Source organism: Tiliqua scincoides, chromosome 3 (genome assembly GCF_035046505.1).
Source record: "Tiliqua scincoides isolate rTilSci1 chromosome 3, rTilSci1.hap2, whole genome shotgun sequence".
NCBI classification, from domain to species: Eukaryota; Metazoa; Chordata; class Lepidosauria; order Squamata; family Scincidae; genus Tiliqua; species Tiliqua scincoides.
The window spans coordinates 7,553,660-7,572,885 of record NC_089823.1 but is presented as its reverse complement, the minus strand read 5'-3'; positions in this window follow the sequence as shown (position 1 = coordinate 7,572,885).

Sequence of the window (19,226 nt, the reverse complement as noted above, 5' to 3'; positions counted from 1 at the left end):
TGTTCTAGCTACAAAGGGGAAGTGAAGTTTGCAACTTGACCTACACAGCGGTGGAGAAAGACTGGGGAAAGCATGGCATGGGGCAGGAGGGGTTACAGCTTTGATGTTTTTTGTTTTTTTTAATTTAGCTTTATATATAAAGTTAGATTTAATTAATTGAATTTAAATATAAATTTATTTTTTTTAACTTGTATCCTACTTTTCTTAGAAATAATCCAAAGGAGGTCACATAAAAGGAAATATTAAAATAACTGATAGAAAAAAAAATACAATTGAAATACAGTAATATTTATGAAATGGCAGCACAAGTTAACCATACAAAGGCCCCAATCCTGTTGCCACCTAGCACCACCAGAATGAGCACTCCAGCAGCGCTGGGCACTTTCTGACTGTTGCAGAAGGTGACACGCCGGAACACACGGACTGCCCACCGCTGCGAGTGGCCGGCTTTGCACGCCAGTAGATTCTGGGTACCCAGAGGCCCCAGGGCATAGAGGGTGGGAGGCATGTGGGGGCAGAAGGGGATGAATGGAATGGGTCAATGACCATGGCGTGAAAGAGAGTGGATTAGGATCAGGAAAGTGGTAGGTTCAGCATCTGTAGAATCCAATCCCCCTTCCTGGGCTTAATCTGCCGTCACGGGTCCATGTGGATTCACACCATAAGAACAGCCCCACTGGAGCAGGCCATAGGCCCATCTAGTCCAGCTTCCTGTATCTCACAGCGGCCCACCAAATGCCCCAGGGAGTACACCAGATAACAAGAGACCTGCATCCTGGTGCCCTCCCCTGCATCTGACATAGCCCATTGCATCATGACATAGCTCAGCAATATCACTTGGTGCACATCCAAGTAGACAACGGACTAGCAGGGGCTTAGCCTGAGACAAGGGGAGGGGGCATTTGCACACCGCGGTGAGGCTCTCTGCAAAACTGAGTACTTTGCACCCCCTCTGGCTATGCCACTGGTAAGGCCAGTAAAATACTGGAACTTCTGCTCAAGCATAACCCATCTGGAAAGAGCCAAGTTGTGTGCTGTACCTTCCTGGTTTCTGCCTCCTTTCTCTGTTCACGTCAAGGTTCAAATGCTACCGAAGATGCTTTTTTCCTCTCCACACCAGCTATTTTTATCAGCAGTACAATCTGCTTCCCTGACCTTATTTGCTGATGGCATAATCTGTCTTACAACCCTACATAAACACACTACATCAATAACTTTTTCTCAGGGCGATTTTCCCCTGAACCACATGAGATCAAATTGGCTATTCTTTTATCTCTCTTTTCAGAGGTGCTGCTGCAGAGGCCATTAAAACCTTCCTTGGACAGTTCTAATGCAAAATGGACTGGCAGCTTGGGTGTTGGCTGCTGGGTTTTTTTTTCACTTTCCCTTTCTGTAGGTTTTTTTTTTTTGAGAGAGGGAAAATGGTAAATTGGAGTGGAGGCACTTTCCTCTTTAATCTACATTTGAACATGACCTTTTCTGCTCCAATTCTGTGCACATGGAGGAAGCGTTTACAAATGCATGTTGAAAAGAACAATCAGAGTTAAATGTTAATATGCAAATAATGCCTTCTTTGTTTCACATCAAGTTTTGTATATGACTCTTACATAATTCCTAATAATTCTGGGAAAACAGTTCTGAACAAGCTGGCGCAACGGGTAACCAATGTTGAGAAACTGTGGTGCATCTCAAATGAGGTTTTCCAAAAAGAATCAGGGTGTTAGAAGCAACTGCCTGGGAGCTGGGAAGTCAGCTTCTGTTTCTATAAGATGGGGAGATGCCCTCTTTCCGCCCATCCCTGCTTTATTTTACCCAACCCCTACCTCCCTTCCACCCCCATGGTTGGCAACCTTCAGTCTCAAAAGGCTATGGTAGAAGCCTACAGCACCCAGTATTCCCAAGCGGTCTCCCATCCAAGTACTAACCACGCCTGACCCTGCTTAGCTTCCGAGATCAGACAAGATTGGGCATGTGCAATGCTGATGGTTATCCAATACACAGAATTGGCTGCTCACTGCTTGTGGCGCCAGCCAGGGTATGTGCCCTAGTATGTTGCCTGTGGCAAAAAGCACATAGCACCACTGAAACACTCCTTCCATCAGCACAAGGCTCCCTTAAGATTGGGCCATTTGAGTCCAAATAGGCTTGGACTGTTCACTCACACAAGAACATACCTCTTGACAGTGAGGTAGTTCATGGCTGAACACAGTCACGTTCTGGCAACTCCTGCGACGCCGCTGGAACCAACCGTATTGGCCTCTGCCTTTCCATTGGACCATTCCAGCGATGTGGAGAGGGGGATTTGCTGCATGGGTAACAGCCTATCCTCCATACCTACTTTATCTAGGCTTCGCGCACTGGAGAGGACACTCCAACTTCGCCATACGGCGTCGGCGCAACAAGGGAAGCAGCAGTTTACCAGTTATAAGTCTTCGCTCGATTCCAGGGAGACAGACCAGGGACAGACTGCATTTGCTCCCAGTGCGGAAGGGATTGTCACTCCCGGATTGGCCTTTTCAGCCACACTAGACGCTGTGCCAGAACAGACGCTGTTTCAGAACACTAGACCTTTCAGAGTGCGATACCATAGTCTTTCGAGACTGAAGGTTGCCAATACAATACAATAACAATACAAGCTAGAGGGGGTGCAGAGCACTAGGTTTTGCAGGGAGTCTCTCCACAGTGTGTAGGGGACCCCCCTCTCCTTTGGAGCCATTCCTGGTGGTGGAAGCAAAATGGAGGCATTTGTCAGGTTTTGCTCCCCCTGCCCAAAATAGCTCCAAAGGGGAGGGAGAGGGGCCATTTGCGGGGCATGTTCAGATGCCTGCAATTCTTACTACTCTGCACCCTTCTAGCTACACCACTGCCTCTTGAGAAGAGTTGAGCCCTTTGTACAGGTTTTGTAGCTTTTTAAAAAAAATACAGTACAGTCTGGCCAAGTTTTTGTTCAGCAAACCCCCGCCTGTCATTTTGTTTTCTCCCCGTTTGCCCATAGCATAGCGTAGCATATTGGAACCATCTTTGAATTTTGAAATATTCGCTGTTTTGGATCAGGCCCAACTCTGCAACATGCCATCTACTCTGATGACATTTCGTTTGAATGAGTAAATTGAGACCCAGGTCATTTGGGCGCAGAGGAACTGGCTCGATTTCTTTCCGCCATCAGATTGAAGCAATGTGGATTGTCAAGCCCACGTAGAGATGAGCAGGCAACACAGATGTCTCGCGGTGATATAATATCACATCAGGCAATTTTTATTTCTGCTGAAAACTCAAGCAGGTATAAATGAATTCCAGGACACCTCCAAAGCAAGAGAAGGGAACTTGCCATCGTCTTACTGTTCAACTTCATTTGGGGTGGTGGGAAGCAGATTGCTCTGTACTTGAGATTGTAGCAGGAAGGAAGATGCTGTAAGTTACCGAATTAAAGCAAGATATCAGCAAAGCCTATCAATCTCTGTTGAAAAAGTTTATTTTCATGCCGGCATGGAAAGTCCGTTTTCTATTAGTGCTGTTTTCATTTTATCATTTAAACTGATTCTCCCTAGGAAATTAGATTGAATTGTACATTGCAAGCTCTTGGCTGCAAAGAAGCAAAACCAAGGTCAGGTCTGTTTGCCTGGCTTTACCATGCGGTGGGGAGGAGGGGTGCCCTCGTAATATTTAAGTGTAGCTCCTCTTTCTCTTTATGGATTACTGTCGCAGGGCAGACAAATTCTGATTGGATGGTAATCCAGAAAGAATTAAACACCATGACTTCTGATCTGACATGTGCACAGGTCCTCACTCCAACAAGTGTGCAGCAAAAAATCTAGAGCACTCGTACTCAAACTTCTGGGGAGTAAGTCTCCCAAGGTAAGTCTTTGCGGGGAAGGAGGGGAAGGTAATGAAGCGATTGCCATGATCTTCAGGGGAAGGGAGGCTGTTTTTTAAACTTAACCTACATGCTGCCAGGGTCCGGGGATGTGTGGGGAGCCCCACGGAACACTCTGCAGGGCTCCCTGCAGCTTGTAAAAAGTGAAAGCTGTTTGCAAGCTTCACTTTTTACAAGCTGAGGAGAGCCCTGCAGAGTGTTCCGTGGGGCTCCCCGCACATCCCCTGGTCCCTGGCAGCATGTAGGTTAGGTTTAAAAATAGCCCTCCCATCCCCTGTGCTGGCTAGAACCTTCCTGAGATTAAAGGCCCAATCCTATGCTCAAGATACACCAGTGTATCTCTATGTATGCCAGCCCAACGACAGCCCTGCCAGTAAAGAACCCAGCCTGCCAGAGCCAACAGACGTGGATACCAGTGCAGCATCCATTCGCTATCTTACCAGCATGTGAATATGATTGAACTGCAGTAGCATAGCTACAGCGGGTGCAAAACACTAAGTTCTGCAAGAAGCCTCACCGCAGCATGGCAAGGGGCCCCTCTCACTCTGCTTCCAAGTAATGGGAACAAAATGGAGGCAAATTCAGGAGGCAGGGAGGTGAATGCCTTCATTTTGCTCTCATCGCCTGGAATGGCTCCAAAGGAAAGGGAGAGGCCCCTTGCATGCTGCGGTGAGGCTCCCTGCAAAACTTAGTGTTTTGCACCCCCTCTAGCTACACCACTGTTGGACTGTAAGGGTCAGGAGATCAGGGAAGTCAAATCCACTTTCTGCTTTGTGTGCCCAAAGCCTGATATACTTCCTCCAGTAGGTATGCTGATCAAATTCACTTCTCTAAGTTCCTGTCTTGATGTGCGAGGTCTCAAAAATGCTTCAACCTCAGGTTTCTGTCACAGTCGAAGGTGTGTCACAAGACTAGAGGGAGTTCAAAGCAAAAAGGTTGGGAATCCATTTCCCTCCCTGTTTATCTGAGGCAGTCGGTCTGACTGGTGGGTGGCAGTCGGTCTCCCTGGGTGGCAATGTGGCAGTGCCAACATTAAAACTTTTGAATCCTGCTAGAGCAGCATTTGCCAAACTGTGGGTCAGGACAGACTAGGTGGGTTGTGAGCCAATTTCAGGTGGATCACATAGCACCTCACTCAGCTGCCTTTCAAAATACAGAGCTGAAAATATACAGTACAGAGCTGTTGGGTGGGGGCGGAGAACTCCCAGCAGGAGATAGGCCTGGTGCTTTGTCCTGAATAGGTACAAAGATGAGACGCTGGAAAGGGGGGTGGGTGGGCTGTGTGATTAGCAAGGATCCAAGTCTTGGTTCTGCTTTTACATTTGAGCTGGAATGTTTGAATTCAGACCCATGCAAAATAACAGCACAAGCGCACTGTGTAAAGGGACCTTTGGCAGCTTAGGTTTGAAGCCTAAATTTATGATGTCACTTCTGGCCATGATATCACTTCCAGATTAATGACATCACTTTCGGTGGATCCCGACAGATTGTCATTTTAAAACATTTGAGAACCACAGTGCTAGAGAGTTGAGGCCTGTGAAGGCCTCCTTGGGGTAAGAGAACATTTGTTTGCTTGCCCCAGATTAAGCCCACACTGACCTTCTGGGTCTACTCAAACTTGTTCCAGCTCTGTAGCTAGCACAAGTCTGCATGTGCTAGCTGATAAAGGACTTGAGGCCAAGAAAGGGGTTGGAATATCAGCGTGTACCACTGTCACCAATGCACCCCCTTCCAAGTCCTGATCCACCTTCTTCTACACCCCCTGTCCCCCCCCCCACTTTCCACCTCGTTCTACCCCTTCCTGTCCCACTCCACCCATTTTTTGTGAACTTACCGGGGCTACCAGACACCTGTGGTTCACTGGCTTGTGGTCCCAGTCAATCACTGCTTACAGCGGCGTCAGCAATGGCTGTCTCCAGCCTGGACATGAAGCTATGGAGAAAAGAAGAGGCAAGACTAAACAAAGAATGAATGTGACTCAATGGAGAAATAAATACGTAGTCTGAGTGTCAGCTGGAGATATAGACTAAAAGGCTAAGCCTTTTTGAGGCAATAATTGTAGCGCCAGCATTCCCCGAGCAAATCCCAATCCATCATTTTGTTTTCTCCCCATTTATTAAATGTAGAGACCACTGAAGGGTAGGATATTGGAGGAGTCTTTGAATGGTGAAATATTCACTCCTTTGGTATAGAGCAGCTCTGCAGCAGACATCAATATCTATAACGCTGGTGACATTTAGTGTGAAAATGGAAAGAAACATCAGGGCCATTTGGGCATAGAGAAGTGGTTGAGGTTTGTTTCTGCCTGTCAGACTGAAATAATATGGATTGTCAAGCCCACATGGAAGAGATGATGGAAGGCTGAGCCAGACTCACTTGGCACTGAGGACATGTGCGGGGAAGGAGTTCCAAATGTTACAAGAGAACCCAGTCATGGAGGAGTGGCAACTATGCTATACTGTCAATATAAGCAAATAGGCCCAGAGACCACACATGTGGTGCTCTGGCCATGTAGGAAGATGTGATCTGAAACACTCTCATAATACTAGAACTCAGGGCCAGTCAATGGAATGGGATGAAACTGATTGTCAGGATAAACAAAAGAAAGTCCTTCTTTGACACAATCCATAATTCATTTATGGCAATCTCTGCCACCAGATGTGGCACTAGAGAGTCGCCAGTTCACAGCCACTGTGCTGGCTATTGTTATCGCTATTTATTGTTTTAATGCCAATAAAGGTTTATGATAGGGATGGAGTCACCAGTTTAGATGGCTTTAAAAGAGGATCAGACATTTGTTGAGGATATGTTTATTGTTGGGACCTACAAGGTCATCTAGTCCAACCCCCTGCCTGTAGCAAGAAATTCTGCTAGAGCAGCAATTTTCAACCTTTTTCATCTCACAGCACACTGACAAGGTACTAAAATTGTCAAGGCACACCATCAGGTTTTTGACAATTGACAAGGCACACCATGCTGCTGGTGGGGGGCTCACATCCCCCATTGGCCCTACTAATAAATGGCCTTCCCTCAAATTTCCATGGTGCACCTGTGGGCCACTCATGGCAAACCAGTGTGCCACAGCACAGTGGTTGAAAATGGCTTTCCTAGAGCACCTCCATCAGTGCCTGTTGAATCTCTCCTTGAAGATCTCCAGTGAGGAAGAATCCGCCACCTCCCTCGGCAATCTGTTCCACTGCTGAACCATCCTCATCATCAAGAATTTCTTCCTGATGTCCAAAGGGAATCTCCTCTCTTGCACGTTGTACCCATTGGATCTAGTTCTTCTCTCAGAGGCAGTTGAGAACATATTTGTTCCTCATTCCATGTGAAGAAGGTATTTGAAGAGCGATATCATATCCCCTCTCAGCCTTCTCTTTTCCACACTAAACATATCAAGTTCCCTCAACCTTTCCTCATAGGGCTTGTTAGGGGTTTCTTGTCCTTTTTGTGACCTTCTGGAGGCATCTGTTTGGCCAGTGTGTAAAGCAGGATCCTGCACTTGAGGTACTTTGGTCTGATCCAGCAGGGTTTTTCCTGTGTTCTTATACAGCAAGGTCCTCCGAGCTGCTTGCAGCAAAGTCCAGCAGACTGCCAGGAGATGTGCTAACGACTACTGGCTCCAGCTCTGTTCCGAGATACAGATAGCAGCTGACACGGGCAACATCAAGGGGATGTATGATGGTATCAAGCAGGCCCTAGGTCCAACACAGAAGAAAATTGCCCCTCTGAAGTCTGCTGCAGGCGAGGTCATCCAGGATCGGGCGCAGCAGATGGAACGCTGGGTGCAGCACTACTCTGAGCTATATTCCAGAGAAAATGTAGTCACCGAAGAAGCACTGAACAACATTGAGTACCTGCCTGTGCTGGAGGAGCTTGACAGTGAACCAACCCTAGAAGAACTTCACGTGGCCCTGGACTCCCTTGCCTTTGGCAAGGCACCTGGAAAAGACAGCATCCCTGCTGAAGTCCTAAAGTGCTGCAAAGAGATCATCATCACTGAGCTGCATGAAATCCTTTGTCTCTGCTGGAGAGAAGGTGGAGTACCTCAAGACATGAGGGATGCAAACATCATCACGCTGTACAAGAACAAAGGCGACAGGGGTGACTGCAACAACTACCGTGGCATCTCTCTCCTTAGCGTTGTAGGAAAGTTGTTTGCCCAAGTTGCACTAAAGAGGCTCCAGGTACTTGCAGAGAGCGTTTATCCAGAATCACGGTGCGGATTCTGAGCCAACAGGTCCACCACTGATATGGTATTCTCCCTTAGACAACTGCAGGAGAAATGCAGGGAACAACGACAGCCACTCTTTATAGCCTTCATAGATCTCACGAAGGCTTTCGACCTGGTCAGCAGGGATGGCCTCTTCAAGATTCTCCCCAAGATTGGATGTCCACCCAGACTCCTCAGCATCATCAGATCCTTCCACAAGGACATGAAGGGCACTGTTGTCTTTGATGGCTCCACATCAGACCCCATTGACATCCGAAGCGGCGTGAAGCAGGGCTGTGTTCTTGCACCAACCTTGTTTGGGATCTTCTTCGCTGTCCTGCTGAAGCAGGCCTTTGGAACTACAACAGAAGGCATCTATCTCCGGACCAGATCAGATGGAAAGCTCTTCAACATCTCCAGACTGAGAGCAAAGTCCAAAGTCCAGCTGAAATGTCTGCGTGACTTCCTCTTTGCCGACGATGCAGCTATCACTACCCACTCTGCCAAAGATCTCCAGCAGCTCATGGATCGTTTTAGCAAGGCCTGCCAAGATTTTGGACTGACAATCAGCCTGAAGAAAACACAGGTCATGGTTCAGGATGTGTACTCACCTCCCTGCATTACAATCTCTGCACATGAACTGGAGGTTGTCCATGACTTTGTGTACCTTGGCTCAACGATCTCCGACACTCTTTCTCTCGATACCGAGCTAAACAAACGCGTCGGTAAAGCAGCTACCACGTTTTCCAGACTCACAAAGAGAGTCTGGTTCAACAAGAAGCTGACGGAACATACCAAGATCCAGGTCTGCAGAGCTTGCGTCCTGAGTACACTTCTGTACTGCAGCGAGTCATGGACTCTTCACTCACAACAGGAGAGGAAACTGAATGCTTTCCACATGCGCTGCCTCCGACGTATTCTCGGCATCACCTGGCAGGACAAAGTTCCAAACAACACAGTCCTGGAACGTGCTGGAATCCTTAGCATGTATGCACTACTGAAACAGAGACGCCTGCGTTGGCTCGGTCATGTCGTGAGAATGGATGATGGCCGGATCCCAAAGGATCTCCTCTATGGAGAACTCGTGCAAGGAAAGCGCCCTACAGGTAGACCACAGCTGCGATACATGGACATCTGCAAGAGGGATCTGAAGGCCTTAGGAGTGGACCTCAACAAGTGGGAAACCCTGGCCTCTGAGCGGCCCGCTTGAAGGCAGGCTGTGCAACATGGCCTTTCCCAGTTTGAAGAGACACTTGGCCAACAGTCTGAGGCTAAGAGGCAAAGAAGGAAGGCCCATATCCAGGGGGACAGGCCAGGGACAGACTGCACTTGCTCCCAGTGTGGAAAGGATTGTCACTCCCGAATCGGCCTTTTCAGCCACACTAGACGCTGTTCCAGAACCACCTTTCAGAGCGCGATACCATAGTCTTTCCAGACTGAAGGTTGCCAACTACTATACAGCAAGGGTCTCCAAACTTTTTGGCTAGAGGGCCGTATCAAATCTCTAGTGTGGTGTTGAGGGCCGGGAAAAAATTTTAATATAAAATTTAAATAAATAAATTAGAGATGGAACTTAGATGAGTGAATAAATGAATGGACAGGTTCATTCATTCAACTTCTCTGGCCCTCAGAAAACCCTCCAGACACAACCAGAGCACAGCTCTGGTCATGTTCAGTTGAGTGGGTCAGAGGCTTTCAGTGGACAAGAGGCTGACTGTGGGCCGGATAGAAGCTTGCCATGGGCCCCTGGGTCGGGGTTTGGAGACCCCTGTTATACAGTATACATAAACAATAAACATCATCATTAATCCAAAGGAGGCTGAACACACCTATAACTGCAGACCAAACTAACAAAGGGCTACAAAGAAAGAGAGTGGTCTGGCAGCCATGTTGTATGAGTAGCAGTTATACCATGACAAGAGCCTGGTATATTTAGCCTGGAGAAGGGGAGATGTCATCATTATCTTCAATATTTGACAGTTTGACTGTCAAGGAGAAGAAGGGGAAGAGTTGCTCTCAGTGGTTCCTAGGGCATGACTAGAACCAACAGGTTGCAGCTATAAGGAAGTGGACTTAGGAGGACATGAGGAAAAAATTTCCTAACTGTATGAGCTGTCCAGCACTAGAACAGATTGCCTTGTGCAGCAGCAGACTGTCCTCCAATGGAAGTTCTCAGACAGAGACTAGACAGCCACCTATCAGGGATGCTGTAGCAATTGCCTGCACTGAACAGGGGGCTGGACTAGAAAAGGGTGTCAAACATAAGGCCTGCAGGCCAGATGCAGCCTCCAGAAGCTCTTTTTCTGGTCCTCAGGCTCTCCAAGCACCTCCATCAGCTGCTCTCAGCCGCTGAGCTTTGGTGAGGTGTCACTGCTGGAAGGTCAGGCCTCGTGATAATTGGGCTCTCCTATATCTTGAAAATATGATCAAGATTTGCATATTTTTTGCATCTGATGAGTTCCTAAGTGAGAAAAAAGTGTTTATTTCTGGTCATCACTTCCAGCCCTCAGCAGGCATCAGGAATGCGATTCGGCCCTCTGAATTAAACTAGTTTCTCATGTTCCTGGACTAGATGACCTCCAGTGTTCCAGTTCTAACGTTCTGTGTTCAAACTGTAGGATCATTCTTTTCTACTCAGGTGTAAGACCCACTGAAATCACTAGCACCTTCTTCTGCAAGAGGGATCTGAAGGCCTTAGGGATGGACCTCAACAAGTGGGAAGCCCTGGCCTCTGAGCGGCCCGCTTGGAGGCAGGCTGTGCAGCATGGCCTTTCCCAGTTTGAAGAGACACTTGGCCAACAGTCTGAGGCAAAGAGGCAAAGAAGGAAGGCCCATAGCCAGGGAGACAGGCCAGGGACAGACTGCACTTGCTCCCAGTGTGGAAGGGACTGTCACTCCCGAATCGGCCTTTTCAGCCACACTAGACACTGTTCTAGAACCACCTTTCAGAGTGCGATACCAGAGTCTTTCAGGACTGAAGGTTGCCAACATCTAAGCAGTGGCATAGCTAGAGGGCTGTACAAAGCATTACGTTTTGCAGGGAGCCTCACCGCAGTGTGCAAGCGGTCCCTCCCACTCCCCTTCAGAGCCATTCCAGGTGGTGGGTGCAAAAAGGAGGCAAAAACAGAGGGGGAGGGACCACTTGCATGCTGCGGTGAGGCTTCCTGCAAAACTTAGTGCTTTGCACCCCTTCAAGTTATGCCACTGCTTCTAAGTAAATATGTTTGGCATTAGACTATGAGCCTCATAAGAACATAAGAACAGCCCCACTGGATCAGGCCATAGGCCCATCTAGTCCAGCTTCCTGTATCTCACAGCGGCCCACCACAGCCTCACTGATGTCCCATGATGTGCCAAGTGATGTTCAGGTTATTTCTGAAGTTTTCACGGACAAAGTATGGGGAGTAGGCTGTCAGCTTTGTACTTGCAAATAGGGAAGTAGAATGCTGAACTAATTTTCTTTGGCTTTCTACACCTGTTTTGCTATGGGTTTTGTTTTGCTTTTAACAAAATTTCCTGAGCATTTCCATCTCCAGCCAGCTATTCTATGGGACCGGGTCAGTAACCAGCTTTCGTGAGTGTTCCAACAAGTTCCGTTGCCTCTGGCTTGTGTGACAGTATAAACCGAGCTGCCTGTGTAAGCATTTCCAACGTTCCCATCACTACAGTGTTACCTAGAGGGTTTCCTGGCCCGCAGAGTGAATTCCACTGAATGACATTGATTTCCTGTACAAAAGAAATGTTGTCCCTGCAAGCGGTGCTGAGCATGGCGGGGTAAAGAGAGAGGAGAATTTGGGTCTAGGTGACAAACGGCCCTATCTCCTGGGTTTGCTGGATTGCCTGGTGCTGGATAACCCTGCAGTCTTGTTGCACGGAAACATAATTTGCAAGTGGGCACTTCAATTAGGACAAGGGGAGAAGGAATTACTATAGGGACTTCTGCCCCAACCTGCATCCAACCAGCACATCAGTTAGGACAAGGGGAGAAGGAATTATCATAGGGATAGTGACAGGTTCTGCTCCAACCAGCATCCAACCAGCCACACACTTCAATTCCAGTTGGTGTGGAAAGATTTCTGCAATGGACCTGTGTATTGGCAACCTTCAGTCTCGAAAGACTATGGTATCGCGCTCTGAAAGGTGGTTCTGGCACAGCGTCTAGTGTGGCTGAAAAGGCCAATCCGGGAGTGACAATCCCTTCCACACCGGGAGCAAGTGCAGTCTGTCCCTGGTCTGTCTCCCTGGCTATGGGCCTTCCTTCTTTGCCTCTTAGCCTCAGACTGTTGGCAAAGTGTCTCTTCAAACTGGGAAAGGCCATGCTGCACAGCCTGCCTCCAAGCGGGCCGCTCAGAGGCCAGGGTTTCCCACTTGTTGAGGTCCATCCCTAAGGCCTTCAGATCCCTCTTGCAGATGTCCTTGTATCGCAAATGGACCTAGAGCCAGCTGTATTCTGGATATTGTCATCTGACATTTGGATGTCCCCAGGTAGAGGTAGGCTGTGGAGAGAACTGAGGAGTTGATTCCAGCTTCTTCAATCCCTGCAGAAGTTTCCAGGCTCCGTCCAAATGCAAGTGAGTCTGGTCACTTCTAAGCTACAGCATGCCACCGCAGTAACTTCCTTACAACCTAGATCAATACAGAATAGCAGCACACCGCCATTTCTGGTGGTTGTCTCTGAAAGGCAAGCAAGGAGCGAAAAAAAGTTGAGAAAGGTGCACATTTTTTTTTCTGAATGAATGGAACCCAGTATGAATCCCCCCCCCCTTTGTACTGGGTTCCTTCATTCCAAAACAAATGGGTCACAGAACTAATGGGACAAATGACACCATATTGGGGGGGGGGTCTGTTTTCAGAACCCCATCTGCTGCTGTTTGAGTTGTTGGTTTTTGAAGTATAACTTGCATGTTGCTAAAGTCCCAGCACGATTCAGTTCTACTATACCATGGCTGTCAAACTTTTTGGCAGGAGGGCCACATCATTTCTCTGACACTGTGTTGGGGGCCAGGAAAAAAAAGAATTAATTTACATTTCAAATTTGAATAAATTTACATAAATGAATACATTAGAGATGGAACTTGTATGAATGAATGAAGGTCTTGCAATAGCTCAAGGCCTATAAAAGGCCTTGCACAAAGCAAAGCCAGCCTTTCCTTTGCTGCCACTGCTGCATCACAGATGTGAAACAGCAAGCAGTGGAGGAAGCCCTTATGCCATAGCTCATGCGAGAGGTCAAACAGTTGGCCGTCACATTGAGTGCCGTTGCATCAGGCGAGCACGGGCTCCAGCAAATCTCTGGAGGGCCAGAGGCTCATTGGAGACTAGAAGTTCCCTGAGGGCCGGATTGGGAGTCTTCGAGGGCCGCAAGTGGCCCCAGGGCCGGGGTTTGGGCACCCCTGTACTATACTGTTACTATATTCCCTGCAGGATTCTGTTCTACAGTTGCCTTCTGGAGGCAGCCATTGTTATTACTGCTGTACCCCAGGGGCAGCATAGTGGTAGGGCAGTGTGGGTTGAAAAAAATGGCTGCTGCCATGAAAAAAAGCAGCCGTGGAAATATTCTTCTGTAGTTGGATGGCGATGCAAGAACCATGCAACTTATTTTCTGTGGGATGAGATGAATTGCAGCAAGGGCTGAATCATCCATGATGCAAACAATGCCATTTGCATCAAGCATTGAATTAGGGGGAGGGGACGGTGAACAGACCCCTGCCACCTTTGCCACCAATGACAACAGGACCAGCCTTCTTAGAGCCTGCACAGGGGAAAGAGCAAGACCACTCCTCTCCAAAACTTGGACCATAGCAAACTTGCTCCCTCACATTGTTCCATCCTCTATCAGACTCTTTAGAAGGGCCCAGTGGAGGAAGGAGCAAGACCACTCTTGCAAGAAGCAGGACATATGAAATGCGCTGAAATTCCAATGCACTTCACATTTCCTGCTTTGATGAGAGAGCCTGAGTGGCAGAAAGTCCCAGGTAAGACATTCTCAAGTTTTGGGGTGGGGAGTTGTAGCACAGTTGGCCCGCTTCAAGTTGCCCAATGATTTCAGCTGGGCCCAATTTCGTTTCCATGCTTCCCGGTTGCTAATGCATCACTCTAGATTCCAGGGCGAAGTTTAAAAATAAAAAAACCGTATCCCAAAGTGACTTGCAGCAGAGCTGAAAACAGTTTTGACAAGAAAAGCAAAGCATATAAAATCAGCAGTCAAATGTAACAAATTAAAACCATCCCCACTGTTGTTTCTTAAGTGCTTGGGAAAAAAGGCAGTGTACAAACATAAGATTAAGAAGATAAACAATCGAGATGGTGTGCTATTTGTGGGGATGGCTCCAAAGACTATCTGAGCACAGCTTGGAATACGAAACCAGGAAGGCTTGAAATGCTCTCCTCCATACAAGACAAGCACTATGATTCTGATCGTTCTGTAGCTGGGATTCTAATCTGAGCCAGAGAAGAATTTTAAATTCTTCTCCCATTCTGCTTCCTTCCCATCTAGCCACCTTGGACCAGTTCCCTTCTCCATGCCTAACCTTCTTTGGTCATGCTCTGACTGTGGAAGGGGGGAATCCCTCTCCCCCCTCTATTATGCTTGGCGTGCTACGGTAAATGTGTGCCAGGTACAAGGAACACTGGGAAATGTAGATTTCCCAGTGCTACTGACATACGTCACTTCCATTGTGAAAACCGCATTCCACAGCACTCCCTCAATCTGGCATGTAGATGTAGCACCAATGCCAGGCATCAGAGATGAGAGGAACTTTCCTATCCTCCCATGTTACCCCCAGTGGAGTAGCAACAAAGGTAAAGGTGAGTGAAGCAGAGGCTTAGCTAAAGGAGGTGCAAAGGCACTAGAGGAAGATCAGCATACCTACAGGAGGAAGTATATCAGAACATAAGAACAGCCCCACTGGATCAGGCCATAGGCCCATCTAGTCCAGTTTCCTGTATCTCACAGTGGCCAACCAAATGCCCCAGGGAAACTTTGGCTGGGCCCGGAATCAGCCTGGAATCAGGCTTTGGGCACACCTAGCTGAAAGTGGATTGGACTTCCCTGATCCCCTGACCCTTACAATCCAACAGTGGCATAGCTAGAGGGGGTGCAAGCCACTAAGTTTTGCAGGGAGCCTCACCGCAGCATGCAAGCAGCCCTTCCCCCTCCCCTTTGGAACCATTTCTGGCAAATGGATTTGCCTCCATTTTGCTCCCACACCCAGAATGGTTCCAAAGGGGAGGTGGGGGGCTGTTTGCACGCCACGCTGAGGCTCCCTGCAAAACCTAGTGCCTTGCACCCTCTCTAGCTATGCCATTGGCTTAAGGAGTCAAGCAAAAGACAGGGGCAAAAGCAAGACTTGGGACGTTAATTGGGAAGATTAATTCCCACAATGGCACTAATGAGGTATAATAGAATCCAAAATAGGTTTGGGACTAAACTGGGTTGGGGGGGGAGAGATTCTTTTTTCCCCTGAGTTCCCACGCCTGACTGGGGTGAGGAGTTTGCCTATCCATTGTTATATGGAGGGTCCTTCTTTAACCCATTTCTGCCCAGCTCACAGGTGTACACATTTGATCCCTGTTGCATCTATGCAACTTTGGGCAGGAATGGCTTAAGGGAGGGGTACTGCAGCTATCCAGTGGTATGAACATCAGACTGGTAATCAACAAGCTGCTGGGATTTCTCCTTGCCCTTGAAGCAATAAGGGCCCAATCCGGTCCAACTTTCCAGCACCAATGCAGCCGTGCCAATGGGGCATGCACTGCATCTTGCAGTGGCAGGGCAGCCACAGAGGCCTCCTCAAGGTAAGGGAACATTTGTTCTTTTAACTTGGGACTGCACTGTAGCTGCATCGGTGCGGGAATGTTGGTAAGGATTGGGCCCTTAATTATTTTTGTGATCACGTTGTACAAAATATGTTTAATACATCAGCATTAGTTAACAACCTTCTAGAAATTCCTTCCAATTACTCCTTAGTCTTCTTGCCAATTTCTTCCACATGCCCCTTTTTTTCTTAATTTCTGGAGACTCTTTAAGCTGCAGATGATGTTGGTTAGCTAAATATTTGTTGATATGAAAAATGCATAATTCATTTGCTCTTAGGAGGAGAAGCAAAAGAAGACAGTGCAGATCTGAGTAGCCCCATAGGGCAGGCTGAGTAAGGGGGAAAACATCCCCTTACTCTGAGGTGACCTCCAATCTGCTCCTAACCTATGTCGGATACAACGCAGGCCACTGTGGCCCGGCTGTACTGTCGAAGGTTAGGATTGTGCCCTTAAGTGATTACAAACATAAACATCAATCCATTAAAAACAGATGAACAGCAACCAGAAGAAAATAAACCCACAAAACCTCTAATGAGCCAGAGATATGGGAGCAAGAGAAAGCCCATATAATCAGAAGTGTGATTTTTCTTTTTCTTTTTTTTCTTTTACAGATTTTGTTTTTGGACAATTTTCAGCCTCCAGAAAGCCTTAGAAGTCCTTCTGAGAGCCAGGGAGACTGTGTGCGGGGCTCCCTAGTCCTCAGAATACCCTAGCCCTCAGAATGGGAGGGGAGCCAACAGGTGTGGGGGCCAGCACCACCAGGTGGGGGAGAAGCACCCCTGGAGGTGTGCCCCTGGTGGCACAATGGTGAGGAACACCACTGGGTCCAGAACATGGAGGAGAACTCTCCTGTGAATGTTGCAGTGGGGAATCATACGATATGGGCACACCAGTTAATTTTCTACCCTCAGAGGGGCAAAGTCTGAGAGAAAAGCTCCTGCACTGTTCGCTACCGGCGTTCCTGAGATTCCCACAGAGCCAGGAAGTCTGACTGGCAGTGCAGGACAAAGCCCCAGCATGGCTTCCACTATGACGAAAGCCCTGGATTGCAGCGAGTGCCCTTCTCTTGCTTGCTTCCTTGCCCCTTCCCTCACTGAAAATGTGCCGTGACTGCCACAACCAAAGAAAGATGTGCACAGGTGTGACTAGCGCTTCATCACACACTCCTGCATGTTACCTGTGGTTTGCGCATCACCTAAGGTTGGAAGCAGCACAGAAGTAACTTTTTTTTTTTTAACTGTCCCCTTTGGGAACATGCACTTGCCAAAATAACAACCACAACGGAAATGTAGTTTAGCCATCTGTCTATACGTGTGTGACTGCCTGTGGAAGAAACAGACAAACTCTGCGGGTCACAGTCAGAGCCAATTAGCCTAAAAGGAGAGAACAGGTGAAATAAATCTTATTAGACCTCTAGCTGCTGAGAAGGAAGCAAGATATTCAAAAAAACACTTCTTCAGAGTTGTGAGGAGGATGGATTGTGAATAGCTCTGAATACCATGTAGGAGGTTACTGAGAAGCTCACTTACAGAGTGACAATTGCTGGATTCATGAAATGAACTCTCCCGTGATGTGGCTTTGGAAGACTGCTGCTTACAGTCCCAGGCCTTGAGGGCCAAATCAGTTCTAAGTGTGTGGTGGTGTATGCCAGGCCTGCCACATGCCTCTTGCAGGGACATCTCTTGCAGGGACATGCGGTGGGTGGGGAGGAGGTGAGGCAGAGCCTCCCCACCAGAGTCCTTTGAAAAGCCCCGCCTTTGTGTGAGGTGCCCAAGCACCCATAACCCACACGCTCTGCACATGGGATGTGGGTGCTTGGGCACCTCACATGGCGGTTGAGCTTGTCGAAGGACTCCGCTGAGGAGGCTCTGCTCACCTGCCTCCCCAACCACCTTGCGTCCCTGATCTCTCGGATTTGTGAGGGCTCGGGATCCTGGTGGCAGTCTCCAAGTTCAGCTTCGGAAATGAATTGAGGAGCTCTGAATTGGTTCACCCCAAAAGGAGAGAGAAGCTGTTCAAATCCCAGACCTACCTCATCTCATTCACCCCCAAATCCCTTCTTTACCAGCCCATCCTTCAAGTCCCTCCCCCTTTATGCTTGACTTAATGGCCTCTGGTGATGATAAAACAGGTTTAGGACTTTTCTGAGACCATCCCTGGACAGGTTCTGAGATTTCCTCAACAGACAGAAAAGACCCAGTTAAACAGACTGGCCTCTGCTGTGAAGCCAACTTCTCCCCCAGTTCTCTCACATGGCCTTCTCAGCCTTCTGTATATTAGGACAGGAAAGTTGGGGAGAGGTATCATAGTCTCTTAATGAGAGCCAGGATGGTGTAGTGGCCCAGAAGTTGGACTTAGAAGATCTTGATACAAATTCCCACTTGGCTACAAAGCTTCCTGGGTAACCTTGAGCCAGTAACTCTTGCTGAGTCTCACCTATGTCATGAGGTTGTTTTGAGGACAGAAGGAACCATGTACACCATCCTAAGCTCCTTGGAGACAGGGTGGTATAAAAATGTGAAAACTAAAAATAAGTTCAGCGTTGGGTACTTCTGGCTATTCACCATACACCTGTGCATGATGTGTCTCCCAGCAACACCCAATGATACAGCCATGTTTTGTCCTCCCACTCTTCTGGCCATCGCTCAAAAGTGGTAGCTTTGTTTGCCTTCAAACTCGCTCTTATGAGCATACAAGTTGAGTCTGGAACTGCCCGTTTCAGTAGGGGTTTCTGAGAGCCCAATCCTGTCCGACTTTCCAGTGCTGATGCAGCCACAGTGGAGCCCCAAGGTAAAGGAACTGCATCAACACTGGAAAGTTGGATAGGATTAGCCCCTTTTAACGTCCAAGGATTGGTCTAAGCTTAGAGCTAGTCTTCTTGCTGAAACCACAGGATGCTCGTGACTCAGTATTTGTTCTTAAAACTTCTGCCTGGATTGCAGTGAAGGAAAGAGCAATCTTTTATTGTCACAAGTACTTATTTGAGGGCTTAAATACCGAATTAGCTTATTTTTAAATGGCTCCTCAATAAGAACAGCAGAAAATTATGTTGAGGCTAATGGGAGGTCATGTCTCTTAAAAAAGCACTCAACAGAGAAGAATATATGTTTACTTTAAAAAGCAGGATTGCAAAAAGACTCTTCTCTAAGGAGTAATAGATATGCAAGATGGCCACTCAGGAATAAGCATTAGAAAACGCTGAATAAACCTATGGCTTAACAGTAGATGTTTTCTGATTCATTGCAGAAGCTCTCTGGGGAACAATGGAGACCGGGTCTTCTAACTTTTCTTGCAACCACTTCTGTATGGTGGATGCACATG